The sequence below is a fragment of the Triticum urartu genome, chromosome 1, assembly GCF_003073215.2.
Source record: "Triticum urartu cultivar G1812 chromosome 1, Tu2.1, whole genome shotgun sequence".
NCBI lineage: Eukaryota > Viridiplantae > Streptophyta > Magnoliopsida > Poales > Poaceae > Triticum > Triticum urartu.
This window is the reverse complement of record NC_053022.1, coordinates 191,763,232-191,771,203: the sequence shown is the minus strand read 5'-3', so window position 1 is coordinate 191,771,203 and position 7,972 is coordinate 191,763,232.

The window sequence follows — 7,972 nt, the reverse complement described above, 5'->3', positions numbered from 1 at the left end:
CATCGATTTCCATGCCATCTGACCGCTCATACGAGTGCTCGCGGTCGCACGGGGCATTGTCTTTTGCTTTGGAATTGCTGGTGCGCCTCCTCCTGATTTCTTATATCTCCTCCTTTACTCCTTTCCATGTACTCACTTGATTTCGTCCATATTTATCCCATTTACTGTAGAAACACAATAAGAGATGATTGTGGAATCCTTTGCATTCATTAGTCATTAGTGGCAATATTGGAGTGAATATCTCGGTTTCAATGAAATATATCAGTTTAAACTAAGGGTAGATGAGTGTAAAAATATCACTCATCAACTCCCCCAAGCTTAAACTTGGTTGCCCTTGAGCAACATAGAGAGAAATCCGAATCATAAGAAACTCAGTTGTTTAAACTGAAATAACGAGAAGGTTTTGGTTCACTTTGATAGGTATGCCTAGATAGCCCTCTGCTTATTGAGATGAAAACTTAGCATAGCTGTAAATGTGGCATGATTATTATGTAAGTGTTAGTGAAGCAAAGATAATCAACTCAAAGTTTTTGATTTACTAGATAAAACACCTTTGCAACACTCAATTCTATTTCCACTAGGTAACACTTGCTTACCAGGAATGCACGGAAGAGTTTTTCTTTGATGAGGCCATTAAAACAGAAATTACGAGTGAAAGGCATACAAATACAAACATGATACTGGAGTGCCCATAAACATTTTTTTAAAAGGGGAATATATTAATATCGCGAAGATACCAATTACACCCAGCCTCTGGACCTATAAGATGTCACAAAGACATCTAGGATGCACACAACCAAAGGAAAAAAGAAAGGTCCCGCCACATCGATTGACTCCTCTCAACAGCAACACACCTATTACCACCTAATACAACACCTGAAAAACATAAAAGGTCTCCAAAAGCAACGCCTTCAAGAAGGTAATAATGCACAAGCACCATCGTTGCCCGATCCAAGATCTTAGGTTTTCACCCTAAAGAAAGTTCATGCTCTCAAAACAATTACTTCAACAAGGCAATCGCCAGGCACAGGCAATGAAGGTCAGACCATAGGTTGGCACTCGAGGAGTACCACCAAAAATGAAATCCGCCAGTGTTGCTGCCCCCACTTATTACTACTGCTCTTGAGAGTTATCTGACACCTGACTGACTCCATCGCCTCCAAGGCTCCGTCCGTCTAACTGATCCTCCAATCTCGGCCATCATGACCTTCTCCACCGTTGTCTTCACCATGGAAATCGAGATGCCGACATGTCCCAAGGTGTCATCAACCAGTAGAGCTTCGTGCAACGCGCCCTCAGAACCTCATAGGCAGATATGAGCATGCACGACCGGAATCTAACTGATCTAGATATCACGAGCAAGATGTCCGGCGGCCGGCCTGGAACACGTCAATGGCCAAATCGAGGAGGACCGATCATGTAGGATGTTGCCGTGATGCGAGAAGAGTACGAGGACCGCCACCTTATCATAATGGCAACAACCCCCCATGCCGCCCCGATCCAGCCTGCCACCATCAGGCCGAGCGTCGGCACCACCATGGTACCTAGCAGCCGACACCGTCAGGCACCACCGCGTCAGCTCATAAGCACTTTGTTTCAATCATTGTTTGCTGGAACTTTGGTTGTCACGTGAAGGGATTATGCCAAATAAATGATCATGCATAGAGTTCTGTTGTGGCTTAATTTTGGGAACTATTGATATTGACGGAACCTCGTGGCGAGATTTGATCTGTTGTTGTGGCCCAATCTTTCAAGACACTAGTCCTTCAATAGGAGTAACCTCTCACTCGCGCACACGATGTACGCAAAGTAGAGGGATCGAACCTTACAGTCCAACACGAGAAAATCAACCTCGACGATGGTACTCACGTGCAAAACTATTTCCTCACAAGGAAATCGCAACATGGAGGTTTTCTAAAGCTTCCTCCAAAACTTAGGATTTTCTCGACAGCTTTCCCCAAAACTCGATATGGGTATTTACCCTATAAACACCATCGTGTTTATTCACAATATATAACCTGAAATTTACAAAAGACTCGATTGATATTATATAATAGTCACACGTCCTAACTAACTCAATTTCATCTGCACCTTCTGCTTTTTAAATCAAAACGGACTCCTCATATCAATTTCATCTGTACCTTCTTACAAACCAACACGTAGTTGGATGGTTAGAGGAATTGTGGTATCCCAGCCCATCAGGGTTCAAATCTTGATGCTTGCATTTATTCCTAGATTTATTTCAGGATTTTCGGCGATGCGCATTCAGTAAGAGGAGACGTTCCCGTCTATGACAAGGTGCCTACAGTGAGTTCGTAAATTTCAGGATAATATACCGGCTCAGTCTTTTGAAGGTGCTCATAGAGGTAGAGTAGGTGTGTGTTCATAGAGGTGAGTGTATGCGCGTGTATATGAGCGCTTGTGTCTGTGCTGATGTTCAAAAAAAGTTTTATCTGGTGATAAACAGTCGTGGTAAGGAAACACTGAAGACCAGCCTCCTTGACGCCTCCTCCTAAATGTGGTTTACCATAAGAATTAAAATATTCTTTTTTTTTATTTCCTGTTGATACATGCACGTCCAAACCAGAAGAAGCTAATATCTCAAACTGAACAAATTTCTCTTCTTTGCCTATGCACATCATGTGCAACACATTAGCATGCATGCACGTAGTATTTACTAGTGGCTTCTCAGCGTTGTAATTTTTTCACATAAGCATTGCAACCCCAAACTTTAAAAAACGACAACTTTGGTTTCTTGCCAAACCATAATTCATACGGAGTCATCTCAATGGATTTAGATGGTGCCCTATTTAACGTGAATGCAGCTATCTACAATGCATAACACCAAAACGATAGTGGTAAATCGGTAAGGGACATCATAGATCACACCATATCCAATACAGTACGATTACAACATTCGGACACACCATTATGTTGTGTTGTTCCAGGTGGCGTGAGTTGTGAAACTATTCCACGTTGTTTCAAATGAAGACCTGATATGTCTCCGTCGTATCTACTTTTCCAAACACTTTTGCCCTTGTTTTGGACTCTAACTTGTATGATTTGGATGGAACTAACCCGGACTGACGCTGTTTTCAGCAGAATTACCATGGTGTTGTTTTATGTGCAGAAAACAAATATTCTCGGAATGACCTGAAACTCCACGGAACATCATAGAAAAAACAATAAAAAATCCTCGCCAAAGATGAAGACTGGGGGGCCCACACCCTTCTCACGAGGGTGCCCCCCCTAGGGCGCGCCCCCTACCTCGTGGGCCCCCTGTTGTGTCTCCGACTCCAACTCCACCTCCATATATTGAGTTTCGATGAGAAAAAAATCAGAGAGAAGAAATCATCGCGTTTTACGATACGGAGCCGCCGCCAAGCCCTAAAACCTCTCGGGAGGGCTGATCTGGAGTCCGTTCGGGGCTCCGGAGACGGGGATTCGTCGCCGTCGTCATCATCAACCATCCTCCATCACCAATTTCATGATGCTCACCGCCGTGCGTGAGTAATTCCATCGTAGGCTTGCTGGACGGTGATGGGTTGGATGAGATTTATCATGTAATCGAGTTAGTTTTGTTAGGGTTTGATCCCTAGTATCCATTATGTTCTGAGATTGATGTTGCTATGACTTTGCTATGCTTAATGCTTGTCACTAGGGCCCGAGTGCCATGATTTCAGATCTGAACCCATTATGTTTTCATGAATATATGTGAGTTCTTGATCCTATCTTGCAAGTCTATAGTCACCTACTATGTGTTATGATCCGACAACCCCGAAGTGACAATAATCGGGACCACTCCCAGTGATGACCATAGTTTGAGGAGTTCATGTATTCACTATGTGCTAATGCTTTGTTCTGGTTCTCTATTAAAAGGAGGCCTTAATATCCCTTAGTTTCCAATAGGACCCCGCTGCCACGGGAGGGTAGGACAAAAGATGTCATGCAAGTTCTTTTCCATAAGCACGTATGACTATATACGGAATACATGCCTACATTACATTATGAATTGGAGCTAGTTCTGTGTCACCCTATGTTATGACTGTTACATGATGAACCGCATCCGGCATAATTATCCATCACTGATCCGCTGCCTACGAGTTTTCCATATACTGATTCTCGCTTATTTACTTTCCCGCTGCTACTGTTACTATCACTGCAAAATACCAAAAACATTACTTTTGCTGTCTTTACTTTTGTTGCTGCTACCACCACTATCATATTACTTTGCTACTAAACATTTTGCTGCAGATACTAAGTTTCCAGGTGTGGTTGAATTGACAACTCAGCTGCTAATACTTGAGAATATTCTTTGGCTCCCCTTGTGTCGAATCAATAAATTTGGGTTAAATAATCTACCCTCAAAAGCTATTGTGATCCCCTATACTTGTGGGTTATCAAGACAAATTTTTGGCGCCGTTGCCGGGGAGCATAGCTCTATTCTTTGAGTCACTTGGGATTTATATCTGCTGGACACTATGAAGAACTTGAGAGATCCAAAAACCAAGATCTATCCCTCAACTACGAGGGGAGGTAAGGAACTGCCATCTAGCTCTGCACTTGATTCACCTTCTGTTATGAGTAAGTTTGTGACACCTACATCTGCTTCTGCTATTCGTTCTAATATGTCGCATGTTATTGATGATGCCACTTCTGCTATGCATGATACTTATGATGAAACTGCTTCTATGCCTGATACTACTGTGCCCCTTAGTGAATTTCTTGATGAACAAATTGCTAGGGCTAGAGAAAAAGAAATTATTGAATCTGAATACGATGATGATAGTGATGATGAAAATATGCCTGTTATTCCTGAGGGTTATCTTTTTGATACGGAATCTTCTGCCGCTATTTTTGCTTGCAAAGATAGATATGAGCTTAAGAGGTTATTAATTAAATGGAACAAAGAATCACTTAGAGATAGAATGAAACCCGACCCTGCTTTTGCTACTTCACCTATATGTGTTCTTGATAAAGAGTATGAATTCTCTGTTGATCCTGATATAATTACTTTGGTTGAATCTGATCCGTTTTATCGCTATGAATCTGAAACTGTTGTGGCACATCTTACTAAGTTAAATGATATAGCTGCCCTGTTTACTAATGATGAGAGATCGCGTTACCTCTATATACTCAAAATATTTCCGTTCTCATTAAAGGGTGATGCTAAGATATGGTTTAATTCTCTTGAACCTGGTTGTGTGCGTATTCCCCAGGATATGATTTATTACTTCTCTGCTAAATATTTCCCTGCTCATAAGAAACAAGCTGCTTTGAGGGAAATATACAACTTTGTGCAAATTAAAGAATAGAGTCTCCCACAAGCTTGGGGGAGGCTTCTCAAGTTACTTAATGCTTTGCCTGATCATCCTCTTAAGAAATATGAAATACTTGATATCTTTTATAATGGACTAACCGATGCTTCCCGAGATTACCTGGATAGTTGTGCTGGTTCTCTTTTCAGGGAAAGAACACCGGATGAAGCTGAAATTCTATTGAATAATATGTTGAAAAATAAAAATAATTGGGCACCTCCTGAGCCAGCCCCTGAGCCATCTCCTGCTCCAATTACTGAGCCTATTCCTAAACCAACTCCGAAGAAGAGAGGTGTTCTATTTCTCAGTCCCGAAGATATGCAAGAGGCAAAGAAATCTATGAAAGAGAAAGGTATTAAAGCTGAAGACGTTAAGAATTTACCTCATATTGAAGAAATACATGGTCTTAATATACCGCCTGTTGAAGAAACATATGATCTTAATTATTTATTTACTGAAGAACCTCCTGATCCCGATATCCCGACACAAGTAGTAAAGGTAAATTCTCTCTATAGATATGATAAAGCTGAAGTCCCTCCTACTAAAATTGCTAGTCAATGCTTGGATGAGTTTGATAACTTTATGTATAAGCAAGATGACTTCAATGCTTATTTTGGTAGACAATTAAAAGAAAATGCTTATATGATTAGATTCTTGGGTGATTATATGGCTGATATTAAAGGTGAACTTAAACTTGTTAGCAAACATGCTTCTATGGTTACCACTCAAGTAGAATAAGTACTTAAGGCTCAAAAAGAAGTGCTTGATGAAATGAATAGAAAGAAAAATGATTATGCTGTTAGAGTGGCTACTAGAATTGGTAGAGTGACTCAGGAACCTTTGTATCCTGAAGGCCACCCTAAGAGAATCGAGCAAGATTCTCAAAGAAATAATATTGATGTTCCTAGTTCTTCTAAAAAGAAGAAGAAAAATGATAGAACTGTGCAAACTTCTAGTGAACTTATTGCTGAACCACCTGATAATCCAAATGATATTTCTATGTCTGATGCTGAAACACAATATGGTAATGAACATGAACCTAGTAAAAATATTAATGATGATGTTCATGATGATGCTCAACCTAGTAATGATAATGATGTAGAAGTTGAACCTGCTGTTGATCTTGATAACCCACAATCAAAGAATCAACGTTATGATCAATGTTGCTAGGAGACATGGTAAAGAAAGGGAACCTTGGGTTCAGAAACCCATGCCTTTTCCTCTGAAACCATCCAAGAAAAAGGATGATGAGGATTTTGAGCGCTTTGCTGAAATGATTAGGCCTATCTTTTTGCGTATGAGATTAACTGATGTGCTCAAAACAAATCCTTATGCTAAATATATGAAGGATATCATTACTAATAAAAGAAAGATATCGGAAGCTGAAATTTCCACCATGCTTGCTAATTATACTTTTAAGGGTGGAATACCAAAGAAACTTGGAGACCCCGGAGTACCTACTATACCTTGCTCCATTAAAATAAATTATATTAAAACTGATTTATGTGATCTTGGAGCCGGTGTTAGTGTTATGCCTCTCTCTTTATATCGTAGACTTGACTTGAATAAGTTGACACCTACTGAAATATCTTTGCAAATGGCTGATAAATCAACTGCTATACCTGTCGGTATTTGTGAGGATGTGCCTGTTGTGGTTGCAAACGTTACTATTTTAACGGACTTTGTTATACTTGATATTCCCGAGGATGATAGTATGTCTATTATTCTTGGAAGACCTTTTCTTAATACTGCAGGGGCTGTTATTGATTGCAACAAAGCCAATGTCACTTTTCATGTTAATGGTAATGAGCATACGGTACACTTTCTGAGGAAACAACCTCAAGTTCATAGTATCAACTCTATTGGAAAAATTCCATCGATTATATTTGGAGGTTTTGAATTTACTCTTCCTACTGTCAACAAGAAATATGATATACTTATTATAGGGGATGTGCATATCCCCGTTGAGGTAACTTAGTGTTATTCGAAATTTCTCCGGTTTCATGATTATCGGAATGAGTTTGTTAACAAGACTTGATCAACCTTGTTAGTGGATTCTTTTTGATGAGCATGAGATGGATGAAACTAGAAGCACAAACTTCTGTACCCCACTTTTACTTTCTGTTATTTATATTAAATAAAGTAAAAATAGTATTTTCTGTTTGTTTCCTGACTTATCCGTGCAATATAAAAATATCCCGAAAATAAAAGTCCTCAGAATGCCATGCCAATTTAATATGATTTTTTCGGGAATATTTGAGGATTTACTGTGCAAAAATTACCGTGGGAGGAGCTGCCACCTGGCCACGAGGGTGGTGGGCGCCCCCCCTATAGGGCGCGCCCCCTGCCTCGTGGGCCCACGGTGGCCCTCCTCCACTTATTCCAGCACCCATCTTCTTCCTCTATCTCACACAACCCCGAAAAACCAACTCAAGCACGAGTTCCAGCCACTTTTGCTGTGATTTTCGATCTCCTTGCTCAAAGCACCTCTCGCAAAACTGCTTGGGGAGATTGTTCCTTGGTATGTGACTCCTCCATTGGTCCAATTAGTTTTTGTTCTAGTGCTTTATTCTTTGCAAATTTGTGCTGCATAGGTGACCATGTTCTTGAGCTTGCATGTCAAATTTATATGGTTCCAAGTAGTTCTAATGCTT